We start from the raw sequence: 24,608 nt of genomic DNA on the forward strand, positions 1-24,608 counted from the left end.
TGGGCAAGGCCATGCTCAGTAAATCTTTAATCCAATTTTCTGTTGATGGGTGTTCCCTCCCAGCTATTTACCTGAGACCAAACTGTGGTGGAGGTAATGAAGATAATGGAGACCCCCTTCAAAAGGTCCCATGCACACACCACTGCATTCAGTGCCCCCAACCCTGCAGCAGGACACCACCAACCGATGCCTCCACTCACATCCACAACTGGGTGTTCTTTTTGTTTGGCTCCATCTCTTCATTTTTTCTGGAGTTATTTCTCCACTGATCTCCAGTAGCACATTGGGCACCTACTGACCTGGGAGTTCATTGACCTTTTAAGAATCAGTGAACTAAAATGGACTATAATGGGTGAATTTAACTCTGATGACCAAGGCTATGGTTTTTCCAGTAGTCATGTATGGATGTGAGAGTTGGACTGTGAAGAAGGCTGAGCGCTGAAGAATTGATGCTTTTGAACTGTGGTGTTGGAGAAGACTCTTGAGAGTCCCTTGCACTGCAAGGAGATCCAACCAGTCCATTCTGAAGGAGATCAGCCCTGGGATTTCTTTGGAAGGAATGATGCTGAAGCTGAAGCTCCAGTACTTTGGCCACTTCATGCAAAGAGTTGACTCACTGGAAAAGACTCTGATGCTGAGAGGGATTGGGGGCAGGCTAAGAAGGGGACGACCGAGGATGAGATGGCTGGATGGCATCACTGACTCGATGGACGTGAGTCTGAGTGAACTCCGGGAGATGGTGATAGACAGGGAGGCCTGGCGTGCTGTGATTCATGGGGTTGCAAAGAGCTGGACATGACTGAGCGACTGAACTAAACTGAACTGACCATTATATCTACTACTGTGGGCAAGAATACCTTAGAAGAAATGGAGTAGCCATCATAGTCAACCAAAGAGTCTGAAATGCAGTACTTGGATGTAATTTCAAAAACGACAAAATGATCTCCGTTCGTTTCTAAGCCAAACCATTCAATATCACAGTAATCCAAGTCTATGCCACTACCAGTAATACTGAAGAAGCTGAAGTTGAATGGTTCTATGAAGACATATAGGACCTTCTAGTGAAGTGAAGTGAAAGTCGCTCAGTAGTGTCTGACTCTTTGCGACCCCATGAACTATACAGTCCATAGAATTCTCCAGGCCAGAATACTGGAGTGGGTAGCCTTGCCCTTCTCCAGGGGATCTTCCCAACCCAGGGATCGAACCCAGGTCTCCTGCATTGCAAACGGATTGTTTACCAGCTGAGCCACAAGGGACCTTCTAGATCTAACACCAAAAAAAGATGTCCTTTTCATTATAGGGGACTGGAATGCAAAAGTAGGAAGTCAAGAAATACCTGGAGTAACAGGCAAACGTGGCCTTGGAGGACAAAACGAAGCAGGTCCAAGGCTAACAGAGTATGGCCAAGAGAATGCACTGGTCATAGCAAACACCCTCTTCCAACAACACAAGATTCTACACATGGACATCACCAGATCAATACTGAAATCAGATTGATTATATTCTTCATAGCCAAAGATGAAGAAGCTCTATAGTCAGCACAAACAAGACTGGGAGCTGACTGGCTCAGATCATGAACTCCTTATTGCCAAATTCAGACTTAAATTGAGAAAGTAGGCAAAACCACCAGACCATTCGGATATGACCTAAATCAAAACCCTTATGATTATACAGTGGAAGTGAGAAATAGATTTAAGGGATTAGATTTGATAGATGGAGTGCCTGAAGAACTATGGACAGAGGTTTGTGACATTGTACAGAAGGCAGGGATGAAGACCAACCCCCCCAAAAAGAAAGGCAAAATGGTTGTCTGAGGAAGCCTTACAAATAGCTGAGAAAGGACACAAAAGGCAAAGGAGAAATGGAAAGATATACGCATTTGAATGCAGAGTTCCAAAGAATAGCAAGGAGAGATAAGAAATCCTTCCTCAGCTGTCAATGCAAAGAAATAGAGGAAAACAATAGAATGGGAAAGACTAGAGATCTCTTCAAGGTAATTAGAGATACCAAGGGAATATTTCTTGCAAAGATGGGCACAATAAAGGACAGAAATGGCATGGACCTAACAGAATTAGAAGATATTAAGAAGAGGTGGCAAGAATACACAGAAGAACTATACAAAAAAGACCTTCATGATCTAGATAACCACAATGGTGTGATCACTTACCTAGAGCCAGACATCCTGGAATGTGAAGTAAACTGGGCCTTAGAAAGCATCACTATGAACAAAGCTAGTGGAGATGATGGAATTCCAGTTGAGCTATTTCAAATCCTGAAATATGATGCTGTGAAAGTGCTGCACTCAATATGCCAGCAAATTTGGAAAACTCAGCAGTGGCCATAGGACTTGAAAAGGTTTATTTTCATTCAAGTCCCAAAGAAAGGCAATGCCAAAGAATGCTCAAACTACCGCACAGTTGCACTCATCTCACATGCTAGCAAAGTAATATTCAAAATTCTCCCAGCCAGGCTGTAACAGTACAGGTTTCAACTTCCAGATGTTCAAGCTGGAGTTTTTTTTTTTTTGCAAAAGAGATTATTTACTATTTTTTTAATTTTTATTTTTACTTTATTTTACTTTACAATACTGTAATGGTTTTGCCATACATTGACATGGATCCACCACGGGTGTACACGAGTTCCCAAACATGAACCCCCCCTCCCACCTCCCACCCCATATCATCTCTCTGGATCATCCCCGTGCCCCAGCGCCAAGCATCCTATATCCTGCAGAGGAACCAGAGATCAAATTGCCTACATGCGTTGGATCATTGAAAAAGCAAGAGAGTTCCAGAAAAAACAGCTATTTCTGCTTTATTAACTATGCCAAAGCCTTTGACTGTATGGATCACAACAAACTATGGAAAATTCTGCAAGAGATGGGAATACCAGACCACCTGACCTGCCTCTTGAGAAATCTGTATGCAGATCTAGAAGTCACAGTTAGAACTGGACATGGAACAACAGACTAGTTCCAAATCAGGAAAGGAGTATGTCAAGGCTGTATATTGTCACTCTGCTCATTGAACTTATGTGCAGAATACATCATGAGAAATGCTGGGCTGGATGAAGCAAAAGCTGAAATCAAGATTTCTGGGAGAAATATCAATAACCTCAGATATGCAGATGAAACCACCCTTATGGCAGAAAGTGAAGAAGAATTAAAGAGCCAGTTGATAAAAGTGAAAGACGAGAGTGAAAAATTTGGCTTAAAACTCAGCATTCAGAAAACTAAGATCATGGCATCCAGTCCCATCACTTCATGGCAATTAGATGGGGAAACAATATAAACATGAGAGACTTTATGTTGGGGGCTCCAAAATCACTGCAGATGGGACTGCAGCCATGAAACTAAAAGACACTTGGACCTTGGAATTAAAGCTAGGACCAACCTAAGCAGCATATTAAAAAGCAGAGATATTACTTTGCCAATGAAAGTCCATCTAGTTAAGCTATGGTTTTTCCAGTAGTCATGTATGGATGTGAGAGGTGGACTATAAAGAAAGCTGAATGCCGAAGAACTGATGCTTTTGAACTGTGGTGTTGGAGAAGACTCTTGAGAGTCCCTTGGACTGCAAGGAGATCCAACCAGTCACTCCTAACGGAAATCAACACTGAATATTCATTGGAAGGACTGATGCTGTAGCTGAGACTCCAGTACTTTGGCCACCTAATGCAAAAAACTGACTCATTGGAAAACCCTGATGCTGGGAAAGATTGAAGGCAGGAGAAGGGGACGGCAGAGGATGAGGTGATTGGATGGCATCACCGACTCGATGGACATGAGTTTGAGCAAGCTCCAGGAGTTGGTGATGGACAGGAAAGTCTGGCGTGCTGCAGTCCATGCGTTCGCAAAGAGCTGGAGATGACTGAGCGACTTAACTGAACTGAGAGATATATATTATTTATGTCTTGTGGGTGGTGATAATGTATCTCGAAGAGATTTGAGAAATTCATTCAAAGTCATGCAGCCAGAACTCAATAGATCCAAGATTTGAACTTGGAATTGCCAAAGGTCATTCTTTTTTTTTTTCCACATCACATAACTGAATTACAACATATTTTCTCACTACTCTGCAGACTTCAGATCAAATCACCATTAGATTCACTTCCAGACCATGGAAATCCTTTGGACAAAGTGATTACAATTCAACAAATATTTCAAAGTTTATGTGCATCCATTATTTTTATGTCAATTCATTTCTTAATGGGCTTCCTTGAGAGATCAGTTGCTAAAGAATCTGCCTGCAATGAAGGAGACCCTGGTTTGATTCCTGGATCTGGAAGACCCCCTGGAGAAGGGGTTGGCTACCCACTCCAGTATTCTTGAGCTTCCCCTGTGGCTCAGCTGGTAAAGAATCCACCTGCAATGCGGAAGACCTGGGTTCAATCCCTGGGTAGGGTAGATGTCCTAGAGAAGGGAAAGGCTCCCCACTCCAATATTCTGGCCTTGAGAATTCCATGGACTATACAGTCAATGGAGTTGCAAGAGTCAGACACACTGATCAACTTGAACTTTCCTTTATTAATAGTGAATATACAGAATGCTATAACTACTTTATATATTTTGCCTTCTTTATTAACTTGAAATATTACTTTGCTTATAAAATAAACATATAAATATCCTGGCTGATTCATGTTGAGTTTTGACAGAAAACAATAAAACTCTGTTAAGCAATTATCCTTCAATAAAAATAAAAATTTTTTAATCATTTTAACAATGTCTCATTCATATTGTCTTCAACTCATGTTTTCACCTGTAGTGTTTTTGAAGGGAAAACATACCTTTTATTTTGCACACCGATTGCATATATTTTATTGTCATCATTATCTTTCAAGCATATGATGCTTCAGTATTACTATTGTGCAATATTTAAGTAAATATGAATGTTTTTAATTTGAAGGAAAATATGAGAAGGTAAAGACTGCTGAGTTTGTCTTGACGCTTTAAAAGAGTAGACTCGAGCAGTGCTCTGTTGTGTAATATTAGCAGCAGCTCTGTTGTGTAATATTAGTAACTCAAAGGATGTAACTGTGGCGATAAATGTATTTGATGGACTGCTGTTCCATAGCACACATAGTTCATGGTGTCTAAGATATTCTAAATATTAGAATATTTCTGAGGTTGCTATGAACAAATAATATCAATGTTGAGGTTTTTATTTTTTTTTTTGTATTCTTTGTTGATGTTGAAATAAAGGAGTGCAAAAAAGAAATACTACTTTTATTATAATACCTTATCAGTTAATGTTGGGCTAGTCTATTTGCCTACTAGATAACATATTTTGCATATCCACCTGTATTCTAAAATTACTTATTTCATTTTAGATATAGAAACATTTTAAGGAAGTAGACTGGTTTTAATATTTGCATGTAAAGGCTTACACCAGATGTGCAGCAAATCACAGTATGTTGTGGATTGTGGCTCCATGGATGATTGACCTGCCCAAAAAGAAATGTTATCCAGTTGCAAAAGCCAACAACTTTTCCAACTATGTGAAAGGATGTTATGGATTTCACTGGCTCTGTTTGAGCTAATTTATTCAAATAAGATTCAATCTCTGTGCTCTTGTAATCTTTACACTTGGCCCACTCCCACCTTCCATAGGAGGATTTGCAATGAGGATGGAATAATTTTTCCTGTGGTCTCCACTTTGAAAGATGATGTATTTCAGAACAGATGCAAGTCAGTTGTATGGAATTACTGTTTTTCTTAATTTATTTGAATTTACTGAAAAATCAAAATGGATGTGTTTTTGTACCTTCCTTCCCTGGTATGCTAATTTGACTGGGAGGCCTTTGATCAGTTTGTTATATGAGTTCTATACCTTGAGGTCAAAGATACTGTTTTTATAGAGCCATTGCTGACACAAGAGGGTTGTCACCTAATTTAAAGTTTGAGACTTATGCCTTTTCTCTACATTTTTAGAAAGACAGGTGTGAAATAGAGGAAGGGAAAAAAGTATCATTGGCCAATGTTATCATGCCCATGTGGGTGTATAAATTCTAAAAGTTCCAGAAAGTGATAAACTAAATGATTATATTTGGCCACATTGACTATTTAACCAGTTTCAGTTTTCTGGATGTCTTATGGTAAATTTTTTTTAGTTATTATAATACCCTGAATACTGCCTGTTCCTTCTGTTGGATGTCTTCAACTACATAAGCATGATCTAAAATTTTTTCATCTTGAACTCAATCAAAGAGATTTAAGTAATCTATGTCTTTCTGTATTTTTAAATTGAGAAATCTGAGGGATATAAGCAGAAATATAGATTTTGGTAACAGATGGGTTTGGTGTATTAAACTCTGAAAAGTAAATTTTGATGTGTCAGATCTATCAATATACAAAGGAGACAATGCTAAGAGAAAGACAGATTTTTTTAATGACAAATGAAAGAAAAATACATATATGTTGTGCATTAGAAGTCATTTGAAAAAAAGGAAATGAAAACGTAATACTTGAAACAACTTAGGAAACAAAACGTTCTTCTCACTTTCATTGACAATATAATTTATAATCCACGGTCTGGATTTCTGTATTTTTTTCCAGTTCAGAGGTCATCATGACTAACAGCATGACTACATTGAAGTTTTACGTTTCATTCCTTTAGAAAAACTAACCTATAAGGCATACTGCATGCATCTCACCACTGGAAAAAATGCATATGTGTTGTTTTCATAGTAGTTTTACATGGTAGGCTCTAGGTAAGAAAATAAAAAAGGATGTCTTTCAGGATACCAATTATTGCAATTTCAAATCCCATTTTCCTCCAGACTCCCTTTTCAGGTGATTAATAGGGTAATTATAACTTATTATCTGGGATTTCACTTTTACAAGTAACAAAATATAGTAAAGCTTGAGCTTGAAACGTTGGCAGAACCTACTCTGGCTTCTCAACACTGAACATGCAATTGAACTCAAATTAAGAAGGTCAAGAAGGGCTTTTTTGAGAGACTCTGTACTTTGTCAGATGTATTTATTCATGTGCAGAGGATTAGAATTCATAAACATTTTGCCAGTTTCTTTTTTTAATGCTGTTTCTTTTCCTTGTTGTTCTTGGCTAGGCCATGTCAATACAGCAAAATGCTGCTTCATATGACTTATTATCAGCAGAATAATATGTATTACATAACCCAAAGGGATTGTAAAATCAGCAAGAACTCTTGGCTCTGCATCTCAGTGTAGATACATAAATGGGTACCACAAACAATTTTTTTAAATTAGCTGAGTGTCACACCCCAAATAGGCATTTGTTCTTTTTAAATATGTTTTATCATGAAAGTGATCTAATTAGCAAAACATCTCTTAACTATTCTTTTGAGAAATATGCACAAGGTCAGTCAAAATAATATACTATTGGATTAAAACTAATTTGAGCATGGTACAGGAAATTCCTTGAGGCAAGTGATTTTTGAAGACATACCAGAAGTCTTTTTTTTTTTCTTGGCAAAGTTCAGAACTTAGATTTATCAGTCCAATCACTGTATGATGATTATTTTTGAACTTCTCTAATGAAGCCCTTAGAAACTGAGTAGTAAGACGTGAAAGTGACTGTCTAAATGTGAAGAATCAGGTTGTTTGGAATAGCATCAGAGATACTTGTGTGAATAGTCGTGTGTTTTTTTCGTGATAATAATAGAAACATCTGTGAAGTTCTCAGAGAAACTGATTTTGGTGATTGGCATTTGTGCTAGCTGGCCAACAATGTCACAGTTGCTTTAAAGCCATATTTGCCTAGTGTCAGGCAAAGCCAATTAGCAGCACCCTAGGTTTCTGCTGCTGAAAGAAATTTTCTTAAGAGGTGAGAAAAGCTTAAGCAGTTGGCATTCCTATGGAATTTAAAATGAAAACACTGAAGAACTTAGGTAAAAAGAAGAAAGGACAAAGAGAGAACATGGCTATTAAAAGACCACCTGTCAAAACAGAATAAAGGACAGTTGTAAGCTTGTGAGGAAAAGGAGAAAACAAATTGCCATAGACATGGAAGCTGTCGAGATGATGCTACAGCTCCGGTCCTGGAGGTTCCACACTTAGCATTTGAGTCTATATAACCTGTCTTTTCTTAATCTCCCTCACTCTTGTTAAGGTTTGGCTTCTAGGCCTTTCTCCCTTCCCTCTCTTCCACTGTCCCTGCTGTGTCCTGTTGCCTAGGCTCAGCTGCTTGGATTTCAGCAGCAGTGGCTACATTTAGAGATTGTGTATGTTGATAATCCTCCAAGATGACTTTTTTGCTCCAAAGGTGCTGAAAAAAGTCTCTTGAATTGACTTAAAAGTGTTGACAACCCCCACTGAGGTGAACTCTTGAGGTGTTGTCTGAATTGCTCATCAGGGGTGTGTTTGTATTAGATTGTGAATGGAGAAGTGATTTTACCATATTTTTCATCCTCCAGATTGTATATGGCTGACTCCATTGGGGAACTGGTGTGAATCTGGGAAAGCTTACAAGCTCCTAAGTAGTTGCAAGTTATGAGTAGAGAAAGAGAGAAGTGAGTACAGGGAAAATAATCCAGAACAATCTTTTCCATGGTCTTCTCTTAGACTTTGAAACCTGTCTACACTCTGAAAGAGAGTGTATGGATAATCTAAAGCATTAAAACTTTTTAGAAAATATTATTTGAAGATACTCTCTATTGTAGATGTAGAATGTGGATTTGTATTTCTTACAAGCTTATGAAATGTAGAGCCAAAGTAATTGTGGAGTTTTCTGCTTATTTAGTTGAGCAAATGCCAATTAAAGTAGAAGTTATCTGGATAATTCAAACCTCCATCATGCAGATCTTCTGTACTGTTTGTCTTTAGGCTTTTCAGAAGGTGTTAAGGGGAATGTAGATGGGGAACCTGGACACTTCATAGGGGTCTGGTTACCAATCAAACAAAGAAAGTATTTCTTTTCAGTGGTGAAGCAAATATGTTATGACATTCATTTATCCATCTATTCATTAAATAGTCTTTTATTGGACTTAAATTTTATACCCATAAGTTCTAATACAATGAAAGTAAAAGATATATAAACAAAGTATTTGGGGAATGTAATGTCAGACTCTTTATTTTTAACTGTGTAAGGACAGAAGAATATTTTAATAGAGGAAGTAACTTTTAACTTTGGTCTTGAATAAAAATTATAATCTGACAAGCTAAAGTCTAAGCAAAGGAGTTCTCTCTTATAGTAGAGATACCTAGATAAAGATGTTACGATTTCTTGGAATTGTGGATGGCTCTTTTTGAGTTTGTTTTGATTTTGTCAGAGGAGAGACTACTTTGAGTGGAATAACAGTTTATAATGAAGGTGGATCAGTAGAGTGGAATCCTGTAAGGAATTAGAATTCCTGTGGAAAATGTGGAAGACTTGAACAAATGAGTTCCATTCTTGGGGGTAAAAAACAAACAGTATCTGATTTTTGAATAAGGCAGTCTTCTACCAAAAAAGAAAAAAGTTTATTGAGGAAGTAGGTTTGATTCCTGTGTAGGGAAGATGCCCTAGAGAGGAGGGCATCACAGTACATTCTAGTATTCTTGCCTGGAGAATCCCCTGGACAGAGGAGCCTGGTGGGCTACAGTCCATAGCATCGCAAAGGGTCAGATACGACTAAAGCTACTTAACATGCACTCATGCATTGAGGGAAATAATCATTAGGAACAATTTCCCTCAATTATCAACCAACAAACTGACAGTCTATCAGTGCAATGTTAGGGCTGGCTTTTTAAAAATTAATTAATTTTAATTGGAGGATAATTTCTTGACAATACTGTGGTGGTTTTTGCCATACATTGACATGAATCAGCCATGGGTGTACATGTGTCTCCCTGTCCTGAACCCCTCTCCTTCTTCCCTCCCCACTCCATCCCTCTGGGTTGTCCCACAGCCTGGGCTTTGAGTGCCCTGCTATATGCATCGATCTTGCACTGGTTATCTATTTTACATATGTTTCAATGCTATATAGAGCTTCCTCTTAATGGCTCATGAGAGCTAAGTGTGTGTCTCTCTACTTAAATCTGAGTTCAGTGATATCACATTGTTAGCTTGAAATAAGCCCTGGTGGGAGTATTTACACCATGGCAATCAGCAAATGCTATTAATACAAATTACAGCTATTTTTGAGTCAGCTGTTAAACATTTAGCACTGTACCACTGCTACACGATATGAAATGGGTCTTCTTAGCAGAAAAGTCAACATTTCAAAAACAGTATAGTAAAAATACTGTTCTACTTAACAAAAAGTTCAGACAAACATACGCAAATCATCAGACTAAAGAAGAGAAAATAAAAAAGCGAGTGAGGATAAGGCAAATAAGAATCACAGACAATGAAAATGAAGACTTACAAAATGTAACTATCAGATTTAAACTTATTTTGTAAAACAGGGACTTGGAAACAAGATTTTTTGCTTATAAAATGAATTAAGCTTTTTTTTTTTAAATCAACTATGGATGTCTAGATTATGGACATTATGTTAGGAAAACTAAACATAAAGCACTGACCACACATCCCTTAAATGTTACTGAAACTTCAGTTTAACATGCACCTTTTAATATATGTAGTATTTTCCTAACTCAGCTGTGCATTTTGAAATGTTTTCTCATTATATTGCAAAGTCGCAGTCTAACCTCAGTGTTTAAACAAAATATCAATAGTCTGAATTATGCAACTATTTGATGCATAAATATTTATGCATCAATTATATATAATATAATATTTGATGCATAGACACTTAAATATGCCACTATGTCTAAACTTTCCATTTAAGTATCATGGAAACTGTGGTATACTATTTGGATATGATAGCAAACAGAGGCACTTCCTTATGGTCTTCCTCCTTCCATTCACTGGCTGATATATTGTGTAAGCTACATGTCTCTGAGCTGCAATAGCTTTGGGTAGAACTCAACTAATAGAGTAATAACCACTGTAATAATCTGTTAGGCTAGCCCACTTGTTCCTGTTATTTTTTAAGGGAATCCTTCAGTATCTCCTGTGAATTGAATGGCCATGACTGTACCTTGTGCCTCTTGGTCCTCCTGATATTCTCATAAGATATGTTAGGTTTATATCATGTCCCTTGGCCAGAGATGTTCCTTTATTGCTGTGTTATGTCACCATTGTCTGTATGAAGGTAGGTTGCAGGCAGATTCAGTCTGAATAATCTCAGTAGTCTGTCAGTATAGTAACTTGATGATCTGTAGAATCTGTTCTGATTTACTTTCCCCCTCATCTGTTGGTCAAGGATTTTAATGACTCCAAATGAGTAAAAGGAGTTATTTGGAGAATGACTCATGAATCACAATATGGATAAAATTATATCCAGATTTACTTAAGCAATCAAATTAAACATATACAACTAATTGCAGACATCTCTAAGATAATTATTTAAATGATAGCTGGGTTTAAACCACCAATCCCTCCTCACTAGGGAATTGAAAATAGTTCATCAGCATGGAGGGTCAGGTCTATATGACAGTCTGCTGCCCTTATCCTTTTGGTCTTGATCATCATATTCTTCCAAAATTCCACAATATCTTTGCTCCTGACAATTGAACACTTTCTGTGTTTCTTTTCTGAGTTGCTTTGCATGTTATAGGGGACTTTCAGTTCCCTTTGTAAGTGAATTTGTGGCCTGTATTTTAAGAATATAACTTGTTCTTGCTGCAAAATCTGTAATCTCACTTTTTTTCCTTAGATGTGCCATAACATAGGAGAAAAAGCGTGGACTCAAGAAGTAGAAGTAGATTTAGTCTCCCTATTCCCTTATGCAGAAAACATATTCTCTTTTTAAACTGCTTTTAATTATTCAATATAATATTTATCCAGAAAACTGGTTTAGGCATGAATGTACAATTCAGAAATATCACAAATACAACACATATGTAATCATCAAGGGGACAATAATTTCAGTACCTCAATAGCTCACATACACACTTTCCCGATCGTACTTCGTTTCTCTTTTCTGAAAGTAACCAGGTTTTTAGTTCTTAACATAAGATTTCAATCTGGTTTTAGAAAAGGCAGAGGAACCAAAGATCAAATTGCCAACGTATGCTGGATCATGGAAAAAGCAAGAGAGTTCCAGAAAAAACATCTATTTCTGCTTTATTGACTATGCCAAAGCGTTTGACTGTGTGGATCATAATAAACTGGAAAATTCTGAAAGAGATGGGAATACCTTCCACCTGACCTGCCTCTTAAGAAATCTGTATACAGGTCAGGAAGCAACAGTGAGAACTGGACAAGGAACAACAGACTGGTTTCAAATAGGAAAAAGAGTACATCAAGGCTGTATATTGTCACCCTGCTTATTTAACTTCTATGCAGAGTACATCATGAGAAACGCTGGACTGGAAGAAACACAAGCTGGAATCAAGATTGCTGGGAGAAATATCAGTAACCTCAGATATGCAGATGACACCAGCCTTATGGCAGAAAGTGAAGAGGAACTCAAAAGCCTCTTGATGAAAGTGAAAGTGGAGAGTGAAAAAGCTGGCTTAAAGCTCAACATTCAGAAAATGAAGATCATGACATCTGGTCCCATCACTTCATGGGAAATAGATGGAGAAACAGTGGCTGACTTTATTTTTAGGGGCTCCAAAATCACTGCAGATGGTGACTGCAGCCATGAAATTAAAAGACGCTTACTCCTTGGAAGAAAAGTTATGACCAACCTTGATAGCATATTCAAAAGCAGAGACATTACTTTGCTGACTAAGGTCCATCTAGTCAAGGCTGTGGTTTTTCCTGTGGTCATGTATGGATGTGAGAGTCGGACTGTGAAGAAAGCTGAGTGCCAAAAAATTGATGCTTTTGAACTGTGGTGTTGGAGAAGACTCTTGAGAGTCCCTTGGACTGCAAGGAGATCCAACCAGTCCATTCTGAAGGAGATCAGCCCTGGGATTTCTTTGGAGCTAAAACTCCAGTATTTTGGCCACCTCATGCGAAGTGTTGACTCATTGGAAAAGACCCTGATGCTGGGAGGGATTGGAGGCAGGAGGAGAAGGGGACGACAGAGGATGAGATGGCTGGATGGCATCACCGACTTGATGCACATGAGTTTGGGTGTACTCTGGGAGTTGGTGATGGACAGGGAGGCCTGGCGTGCTGCGATTCATGGGGTCGCAAAGAGTTGGGTATGACTAAGCAACTGAACTGAACTGAACTGATAGTTTCTTCATTTTAATTATTAGATTCTATAAAAAGAATTTCCAGGACAATGTCATGATTTATGTATCTATTCTACTTTTAATGAATGTAGGGAATATTTTTTAGTTTAGGGACCATTAGTAACAGTGCTTTGATAGACATTTTGTATGTCTTTTTGGTACATTTGGTACCTTTGGTATACCTTTTTGTTTAGTATATATCTAAACATAGAATTATTGCTGGGTTATGAAGTATGCATATATTTATTTTGTTGTAGAAAATACCAAACTGCTTTCCATGGGGGTTGTCACAATTCATACTCTATCAGCAGGATAATACCTATTTCCATTATTCTATATCCCATCATATCTTGGCATCAGCAGGCTTTTTAAATTTTAGACATTTTTATTGGGTATATAGTAGTATAATCTTGGCCTTGCTTTTCCAAAATACTAATGAACTTAAATAGCTCTTCTGTTTATTATTTGTACATCCCTAGTGGCTCAGATGGTAAAGAATCTTCTTGCAATTTGGGAGACCTAGGTTTGATTCCTGGGTTGAGAAGATCCCCTGGAAAAGGGAATAGCTTTCCACTCCAGTATTCTTGCCTGGAGAATTCCAAGGACAGAGGAGCCTAGCAGGCTGTAGTCCATGCGGTTCCAAAGAGACATAACTGAGTGACTAACACTTTCACTTTTTCACCTATTGAAGAACCTATTCAGGATTTTTGTTTACTTTCAGGCTATCTTTTTTTTTTTTTTTTTTTTACTGATTGAAGCAGCTCTTTGTAGAGTCTGTTGTTGGTTTCATATGTTGAAATATTTTGTCTGTCTTTTCACCTTCTTAATCGTGTACACTGGTAAATAGTACTACATTGAAAATTACTTTTATTTATCAATCATTTCCTTTAGGATTAATTCTTTTTGTATTCTTTCCATATATTCCAAATCCTGAACGTATTCTATAACCTCTTCTTAAGTATTTTGCCTGAACATTTAGGTGCACAGTTCTTCAGGAATTGAATATGTATATAGCATAACATAGAAGTTAAGTTTTTTTTAAACTTTTTTCTTGTGGTGTAGTTGATTTACAATGTTGTATTAATTTCAGGTGTACAGCCAAGTGAATCAGTTATACATGTATTCACTTTTTAAAAAATTAATTTATTTTTTATTGAAGGATAATTGCTTTTCTGCCGTTACAGAGTATTGAGTAGAGTTCCCTGTGCTATACAGCAGGTTCTTATTGGTTATCTATTTTACATATAGCAGTGTGTGTGTGTGCTTGTCTCAGTCTCCCAGTTTATCCCTCCTCCCCCATCCCCTGGTAACCATAAGTTTGTTTTCTACATCTGTGATTCTACTTATGTTTTATAAATAATTTCATTTGTACCCTTTTTTTGGATTTCACATATAAGTGATAAATGATATTTGTCTTTCTCTTACTTCACTCAGTCTAACAGTCTCTTCAAGTGCATCCACGTTGGTGCAAATGGCATTATTTTGTTCTTTTTTTTTATTGCTGAGTAATATGCCATCATACCGGCTTCCTAGATGGCTCAGTGGTAATGAATCTGCCTTCTAATGCAGGAGAAGCAGGTTCGATCCCTGAGTCAGGAAGATCCCCTGGAAAAGAACCACTCTAGTATTCTTGCTTGGGAAATCCCATGGACAGAGGAAACTGACAGGCTAAAGTCCATGGGGTCACAAAAGAGTTGGACATCACTTAGTGACTAAACAACAATAATGTGCCATTGTATATATGTACCATATCTTCTTTATTCATTCCTCTGTTGACAGACATTTAGTTTGCTTCCATGTCCTGACTATTGTGAATAGTGCTGCAATGAACATTGGGGTACATAAGGTGTTTTAATGTGACTGTATAGTTAATCTAGTACCATATATTGAAAAGACCATTCGTTTCTTATGGGTCAGCAGTGGTGTCTTTCTACATGTATGCATGGAGACTCTAAACTTCTCCACAGGTCTCATTCTCTATCCTTGTGACATTGTCAAACTGTCTTTACTTCATGGTGGTATAGGAAATCTTGATATGTGGTAGAAGAAATCTCCCAGTTTGTTTTTCTTCAAGGCAGTCTTGGTTACATTTGTCCCCTCTGTGTTTCTGTATGCAGTTTTAGAATAACCTTGTGCAGTTTCATATACAAGTGTTAATCGCTCAGTTGTGTCCAACTCTTTGCAACCTTGTGGACTGTAGCTCACCAGTCACTTGTCCATGGCATTTTCCAAGCAAGGATACTGAAATGGGTAGCCATTCCCTTCTCCAGGAGATCCTCCCAATCCAGGGATTGAACCTGGGTCTCCTGCATTGCAGGCAGATTCTTTACTGTCTGAGCCACATAAATTTTATATGGATTTAGTTCACCATTAAAGGCAGAGGTTATCACATAGTAATAAAAATGCTGTTAAAAGGCACACTTTCTGTGCTATAATGGCAAAGAAAGTTGGAATATAAAAGTGAAGAAAAAGTTAAACTACAGAAATACACAAAGGAAAACTTACATGGCTATACCAGTATCAGTTAAGTGAACTTTAAGACAAAGAAAAAACAACTAGAGATAAACAGTTCACAGTTCAAGTATTCTATTAACTGGTAAGATAAAAAACTCAAAGTTATAATTTAATAACAGAGCTTTAAAACATACCAAGAAAACACTGAATGAAACAAATGGAAGGAATAATTAATACCACAATCATAGTGATAGACTTTAAGATACCTCTTTCAGTAGCTGATTAAGAAGACAGTAAAAAGGGGAGTATGTATAAGATTTAAGCACCTCACTAAACATGCCTTAATTGAAATCTATAATCAGCTATACCCAGTAACTGCAGAATATCATTCTTTTCATGGACACTTGTAAAGTTTTCAAGAATAGATTGTATTTGTGGATGTAATGCAAGTTTCATTAAATTTCAGTTAATTGATTTCATGCAGAGTATAATATCATAGTGAAACTAAACTAGAATATATATTATATAACATAAACACATAGAAAGATATCTCACATTCATGGATTGGAAGACTTTATATTGTAAAAATGCCCATACTGTCCAAAGTGAGCTAGAGAGTGGACTACAATTCCTATCAAAGTCCCAATAGCATTTTTTTACAGAAATAGAAAAAAAATTCTAAAGTTCATATGTAATCACAAAAGACCACAAATAAAAAAGCGATCTTGAGAAAGAGAAGCAAAATTGGAAGCTTAATGTATCCTGATTTCAAAAAAAATTACAAAGCTACAGTAATCAAAATAGAAATAAATCCTCACATATATGTCAACTGATCTTCAAAAGAGTCCCAGGAATGCAAAATGGAGAAAGCATAGTCTCTTGAACAATGATATTGGGGAAGCTAGATATATCCACTTATAAAAGAAGGAAACTGAACCTTTATCTTGCTCCATACACAAAAATAAACTGATAAGAGTTAAATACTTTAACATAAGACCTCAAACTATACAAATCCTGAAAAGAAAATAAGGGTTAACTTTCATGACTTTGCTCTTAGCAGTGATTTCATGGATATGATGCCAAAAGCATTGACAAAAAAACAGAACAAGCCAGTGGGACTGCATCAAACTAGAAAGCCTGTGTACAACAGAAAAAAGAGAATTAACAGAGAAAAAAGACAGCCTATAGATGGGAGAAAATATTTGCACACTGTATATCTGATAAGGTGTTCGTATCCAAATTATATAAGGAACACTTTTTGTATCCAAATTACATAAGGAACACTTAACAGCTTAGTACTAAAATATAATAAACCTGATATTTAAATGGGCTAAGGAGTGCAAGGAGATCCAACCAGTCCATTCTAAAGGAGATCAGCCCTGGGATTTCTTTGGAAGGAATGATGCTAAAGCTGAAACTCTAGTACTCTGGCCACCTCATGCGGAGAGTTGACTCATTGGAAAAGACTCTGATGTTGGGAGGGATTGGGGGTAGGAGGAGAAGAGGACGACAGAGGATGAGATGGCTGGATGGCATCACTGACTCGATGGACGTGAGTCTAAGTGAACTCCAGGAGATGGTGATGAATAGGGAGGCCTGGCGTGCTGCGATTCATGGGGTCGCAAAGAGTCAGACATGACTGAGTGACTGAACTGAACTGAAGGACTGAACAGACATTTCTCCCAAAAAGATATGTTAATACAAATCACCACCAGTTATATGAAAAATGCTTAGCATCACTAATCAGGGAAAAGTATATCAAAACCACAATGAGATATCACTTCCATGTGTCATAATATCAGGATGACTATTATAAAAAATGGAAACAGTGACAGACTTTATTTTCTGGGGCTCCAAAATCACTGCAGCTGGTAACTGCTGCCATGAAATTAAAAGACACTTGCTATTGGAAGAAAATCTGTGACAACCCTAGACAGCATATTAAAAAGCAGAGACATTACTTTGACAACAAATGTCTGTATAGTCAAAGCTACAGTTTTTCCAGTAGTCATGTATGGATGTGAAATTTGGACCACAAAGAAGGATGAATGCCAAAGAACTGATGCTTTTGAACTGTGGCACTAGAGAAGACTCTGGACAGCCCCTTGGACTGCAAGGAGTTCCAACCAGTCAATCCTAAAGAAATCAACCCTTAATATTCACTAGAAGGACTGATGATGAAGCTCCAGTACTTTGGCCACCTGATACGAAGAACCAACTCACTGGAAGAGACGCTGATGCTGGGAAAGACTGAAGGCAGCAGGAGAAGGGCATGACAGAGCATGAGATGGTTGGATGGCATCACTGACTCAATGAACATGCGTTTGAGCACACTCTGGAGATAGTGAAGGACAGGGAAGCCTGGCATGCTGCAGTCCATAGGGTGGCAAAGAGTTGGACACACCTGAGCAACTGAACAACACTATTAAGGAAAAAAAAAAAAAAGACAACAATACATGGAGAAAGTAGAACTTTTGCACTCCGTCAATGAAGATACAAAATGGTACAACTGCTATGGGAAAGAGTAGAGAAGACCCTCAAAAAGTTAAATGGAGTACTACCATGTGATCCAGCAATCCCACTTTTGGATATTTATTGAAAAGAATCAAAATCAGAATCTCAAAGAGATACTAGCACTATGAACATTGCAGTGCTATCCACCATAGCCAAGATATAGCACAGCTAATTGTCCATTGACAGATGCCTGAGTAAGTGAATGTAATAGATATATACAATGGAATACTAGTCAGTGTTTAAAAGGAAGGAAATTCTGCACTATGCAACAACATGGATAAACCTTGAAGACATTATGTCAAGTGAAATAATCCATTTGCAAAAAGACATACATTGCATGATTCTACTTATATGGTATATAAAATAATTAAATCCATAAAATCAAAGAGTGGAATGGTGGTATCAGGGGATGAGGAGAAGGGCAATTGGGGAGTTATTAATCCATGGGCATAAGATTCCATCAAGCAAGACGAATAAGCTCTAGAGTTGTCCTCTACAACATGGTACAGATAGTAAGTAATAATGTATTGCATACTTAAAAAATGTGTTAAGTAGTTAGATCTCATCTTAAGTTTTCTTACAATACAATTAAAATACTGTGATACAAAATAAAAAGATGAAGTATAAAATAAGACTAAAAATTAAAGTGGTTGTATAATTTGAAAAAATAAGACAAGTAGAAAATCTCCTATATTTGGAGATTTCAAAATACAGTCTCTCATGTGTCAAAAAAAACATGGTAAAAATACGTATTTTGAGCTGAATGATTATGGAACTATAACCTGAATTTATAGACAAATGTAAGCTTTAAATGCATAAATTGCAAGAAAGCTTAAGATTACAGACAGAAACACAGAACTCAAGAAATTAGAAAATCAAAGCACAAACATGAAGTGAGTGAATGAAATATAAAGAAACAAAATAAAAACAAGCATACAATATATAAGATTAAAAATGTCAAATTTTAGTTCTTTGAAATAGTTCTCAACATTGATAGAACTCTGAAAAGATTGGTTGAAAGAGAAATCCTACATTACCAGCTCTCTGAATGAAAAAGGGAACTTATGAGAGATTTTAATGTATTAAAAGGATTATAAGAGAATTGTTTTTAAAAAATCTCATGTAAAAGAAAATTGAAATTCTATTTGAAATAGAGAGAAATCCTTGTAAGAATATAAGCTTGCAAAAACTGGATCAAAAAGACAGAAAACTTGAACACTACTATAATTAACAGAACTGAATCTTTAATACTTAATATACCTACAGAAAACACCAGACCAATATGGCTTCATCAGTGCATTCTGCTAATAATTTATATTGTTTTAGACTAAAGGGAAAGATGGCAAAAGAATATTTCACAACTGTTTTTTTTTAAACTAGTATAATATAGATACCCAAACTGAAAAGAACTTTATAAGAAAAGAATATGACAGGAAAATTATGCTCATAAATATAGTAATTAAAACCCTATACAAAATATTAGTAGTTCATCATTATCTTAAAAACCCATAATTGTGTTTAGGCCACAAATGTAACATACTAACATTCCAAAATTAGTTGTTATAATTCACCACATTAAGGGGATGAAGAAGAAATGTGACCATTTCAATAGATGTTTACAAATTAGTTGAAAAATTAAACACTGAATTATGAACTACTTTTGGTAAACTGGGAATAAAAGGAAAATTTATTAACTTGATAAAGGATATCTACAAACACTCCAATATGCATCAAATTTAAAGGTGAAATCAGAATTTTTCTTTGAAATAAAAAATATGACAAAGGTGCCTACTCTTACTGGTTCATTTTACCATTACATTTGTGGTCCCAGACACTGCAATAGGGTAAGAAAAAGAAATTTTAAAATAGTAAGATTGGAGTGGCATAAATAAATCATTATTCATAGGATATGACTGTATATTTAGAAATCCTGTACAAAATCATTTATACATTATTAGAATTAATAAGTTTAACAAAATTAGTTAATTTAAAAATCAGTTAAAACATCAATTAAAATCAATTATTTTGATTTAAAAATGAATTATCTTTGTTGATTTTCCTGCTCTTTTACTCTAAAAACATGCCCTGATTATGGCAGGCAACTAAGAGGAAGAATCTGCTCCATTTAGGTCAGTTGATTTTGGAGAACCACCTAAAAGGTATCTCCCCATGTTTTGAGGGTACCTGGTGGGTCAGATGTTAAAGAATCTGCCTTCAATGCAGAAGACCTGAGTTCGGTCCCTGGGTCGCAAAGATCCCCTGGAGAAGGAGATGGGAATCCACTCCAGTATTCTTGCCTGGAGAATTCCGTGGACAGAGAAGCCTGGAAGACTGCAGTCCATGGGGTTGCAAACAGTCGGACACGACTGAGTGACTAACACTTTAACTTGTTTTCTTTTTCCCCATGTTTTCTTTCAATTAATCCTTTCTCCATTCATTCAACTTTTTTTTTTTTAATGTCTGTATGTACTAGGCCCTATCTTTGCCTTTACATTGGTTACAACAAAATAGAGTATGACACACATGGCTGATTACAATACTGTGTGTTGAGTAAACCAGAGTATTTGTGTGCAAAGGAGACAAAGAGGTGGAAGCAATTTGCTCTATCAGAGGATTTTATTTTATTTTATTTTATTTTTTTTATTTTAAAATCTTTAATTCTTACATGCATTCCCAAACATGAACCCCCCTCCCACCTCCCTCCCCATAACATCTTTCTGGGTCATCCCCATGCACCAGCCCCAAGCATGCTGCATCCTGCGTCAGACATAGACTGGCGATTCAATTCACATGATAGTATACGTGTTAGAATGTCATTCTCCCAAATCATCCCACCCTCTCCCTCTCCCTCTGAGTCCAAAAGTCCGTTATACACATCTGTGTCTCTTTCCCTGTCTTGCATACAGGGTCGTCATTGCCATCTTCCTAAATTCCATATATATGTGTTAGTATACTGTATTGGTGTTTTTCTTTCTGGCTTACTTCACTCTGTATAATCGGCTCCAGTTTCATCCATCTCATCAGAACTGATTCAAATGAATTCTTTTTAACGGCTGAGTAATACTCCATTGTGTATATGTACCACAGCTTTCTTATCCATTCATCTGCTGATGGACATCTAGGTTGTTTCCATGTCCTGGCTATTATAAACAGTGCTGCGATGAACATTGGGGTACATGTGTCTCTTTCCATTCTGGTTTCCTCGGTGTGTATGCCCAGAAGTGGGATTGCTGGGTCAAAAGAGTTCAGAGCAGGCAGTGTTTGTGTTAGTCCTTGAATGCTTTAGTAAGGCTTCAGTTCAAAGAAGGAAGGGGAAAATAAAATTCAGATGGAACAGAATAAATAAAGGTGTAAGAGTGTAAAAATACTTGGCATATTTGAAAAAAAGTAATATAAAAGCTAAGATTAGTTAGTAGATCGTTTGCTTGGTTGATGTGTGCATCTATCCTCATGTACCTGTTATGTTTTGTAAAATCTGATTAGCTTTTTTTTCTGTTCTTTGCTGAATCATGAAAATAATAGAGATGATTTCCTTGTCTTCTAAGTACAAATAAGTTTTGAGCTTCTCCAAGGATACCCTTGCCTATTTCCATTAGTGCCAGCAAAAATGATTTTTGATATTTTAAATGATCTGGTTCTAAAGAATCTGAAAATTATTTATTCACAACATTTTAATGGCCACAAATAGCTGTAGTACTTAGAAATTACATGGTAAGTGCAATTTAACAAACATCTTAATTGTATTAATACAGTATTGTAACTTTCTGTAAAAGATACAGAAAAATAAATATCCCTGTATGGAGTCTGAAAATCTATATAAAGAATTGCTGTAATGATTGCACTTAAGCTTTAGATATAGGAAATCTAGATGAGAGCTTCAGATGTTAAGAAGTTGTGTTAAAATCATCTAGTGTATCTTACAACTATTATTACTTGATGGAATTGTGCAACAAAGATGGCAGGATAGGTGTGTGATTTCCTACATCTGCATCTGTTTTATGTAGTATAAAACATGAAGTTCTTGGGTTTGCATAAATTATTGCAATACTTCCTTATTTATCTTTTAATAGTTCTTACTGCGTAGCCTCATTGCCAGTATTTTTGCTACATATTATCAGCCAAACTAAATACATAATAAAGCTTTACTGTATATTCTTTTTTCTCCAAATTTATAAAATATGACTATTTGGTATTTTATTACAGCTAGTTATTAGATTTTACTAATAATGACCAATACTCATAAATATTTATAAAATAGATGCTTTAGTCACATGTTTTACTGCTTATAATTGTGAATTATTAAATCAGCAAACTCTTCTAGAGAAGATAACTCAATTCTGTGGTCCTCTAGACAAGGTTTTAATTTTATGAAAACAGAATCTAAGTGTTGCTTGCCTTCTTGCCAACTGAGAGTATTACCCCTTGCCTTCTCGGCAGAGTGACTGGAGAAAAAATAAAGAACCCACATTGAGAACTCTGTGAACTCAACTCTGTCTATGTGTATACATTCAAAATGAAACAAATTGGGCAATTTACTGAAGGTTAAATCCTCTAAATGACATTCACCTAAAACATGCAGGAAAACAGTTTGGGAGTCTTAAATTATCAATGTAATTGCCTTAATTCTCTAGGTTACTTTCATAAATAGACACAACTTTATCGTATCTAACTGACGATTCCAAATTGGAGGTTTAGGGTTGTTTGTATTTTTATTCTTAACACCCTGAATTACCTTTATTTTCTGCATAACCTAAGTCCTAAAAATAGCCCACAGACCTAATGTGAGAGCATTCCAGAAATGAGGTTTTCACATTAATGCTCTGCCTGTAGCTCTCGTTCCAGTAGCTAGCGCCTTTCAGTTTGTCAGCATTTTCACCCTGAAGTTGCAGGAAAGCTTTTTTAAGAACCAAATATGCTGATAAAACATTGTGCCTTTGTTCTTAAATATTCGAACACAGAATGATATTTCAAGAACAGTTTTATTAGGAAAGTCTACCTGCTTTCTATTAAAAATTTTTCTCTAAGCCCCGAGACAGAGTGAAAGGAAAGATTATTTATGAGCAAAGTAGCTCAACCCTGTCTAATTCTTGAGTAAGAGTTTTCTAAGTAACCTTCCGTTTATGATTCAGGAGTTCCTCTGAGTTAAGAGGGTGTTACTAGGGTAACATATTTTTTAAAGATACTATCTGAAATACCAAAGTTTTTAAAAATGATTTTTAACCAATTTTAAGTGGTTAAAACTGCAGAACATTTCACTGACTTTTTTTTTTTCCTTTCCCTTCTTGCCAAACTACATTGCAAGTAAACCTTTTGATGTTTTAAAAGTTTTTCTTAGGCAGCTAAGAAAAACACCCTGGAAAGTTATATTTAGTGAATCTACCCATGTATAAATATCCCTGAGCTAGTCTGCTATCCTATAGCATCTGGAAGAAAGGTGCTATTGTTGTAGATTCCATGACTGAAGTATAGAATAATCAATTCAGAGAGACCCTGGGGGGAAGATTCACTCGCATATGCTGTGGAAACTTGGAATCCTAGAGTTCTTTATATATTTTTTTTTTCCTACAGATGAAGGGATATAGATGAATTCATGGTTTAGCACAATGTCTAATGACATCATTTCCCATTCTTGCCTTATAATAGTTTGGTATATTTGAGACTACTAGCTTTAAATTTACCAACAAAGCTTTTTTGTGGTTGTCAGTCCCTTTTTTACTATTACTTTCCTTGCTTTCTGGGTCACAATAGCTAGACAGCTATTTCGTTTGCAAGCACTCTGGCTATGTAGTTCGTCCTGCTCCACACCAAGCCATATCACCAAGGTATTCCCCAGGGATGCATCATGAGATTTAGTCCTGCCAGAACACTCCATAAATTACTTAAAGCTCTTCTTCATTTCTTTGAAACAATGTTTGCTGAGCTTACCCATGAAAAATCAGTGTTATTCCAGAAGATCAGGATAGCTTCGCAAGACAGGAATTTGTCCTGTGCTTCCACAGCGGTATCTGCATAAATGTGAATTCAGTGGGAGCCTAATGAAAGTGTGCAGTTATTTTATCTTTGGTAAAATATTTGAAATTTTTCTCTACTATGTATTCAGTAGCAAATGAACAAGAGCAGCTATGTCTTGTGGCTTTCTACTGTGACATATCCAAACATATAAGGTAGTTAGATGCAGAAACACTGCGAAAGTCTGGATAATAAACTTCCCACCTTCTGTCTACTTCAGCTTCCCTGAGGTTTTGTCTGCAGGGCCCAGCTGCATGTACACACATGATGGAATTAGTTCTGTGAGGAACCTACAAAAATTACACAAGCAACTCGGATTTTTAAATACAACTAATATACAGACACGCACCTGCTTCAGGGACTTCATAGATTAGTTTTGTGACCAACAGAAAAGCCCCTTGGAATTTAATTACGTTGCTGCAAAGCAGAAAATAAAACTGGCTACACTTTTGGAACTGATATCAACAAAATGTTAATT

At 36.5% G+C, this 24,608-nt stretch overlaps 1 protein-coding gene across 16 annotated transcripts in view; it reads left to right on the forward strand.

The window, feature by feature from the left end:
• The window catches only part of HDAC9 (histone deacetylase 9), a 1,067,281-nt gene that overhangs the window by 997,150 nt on the left and 45,523 nt on the right, over positions 1 to 24,608 (forward strand). The gene's annotated exons all lie outside the window — the stretch shown is intronic.

This window comes from Ovis canadensis, chromosome 4 (assembly GCF_042477335.2).
Source record: "Ovis canadensis isolate MfBH-ARS-UI-01 breed Bighorn chromosome 4, ARS-UI_OviCan_v2, whole genome shotgun sequence".
Taxonomy (NCBI): Eukaryota; Metazoa; Chordata; class Mammalia; order Artiodactyla; family Bovidae; genus Ovis; species Ovis canadensis.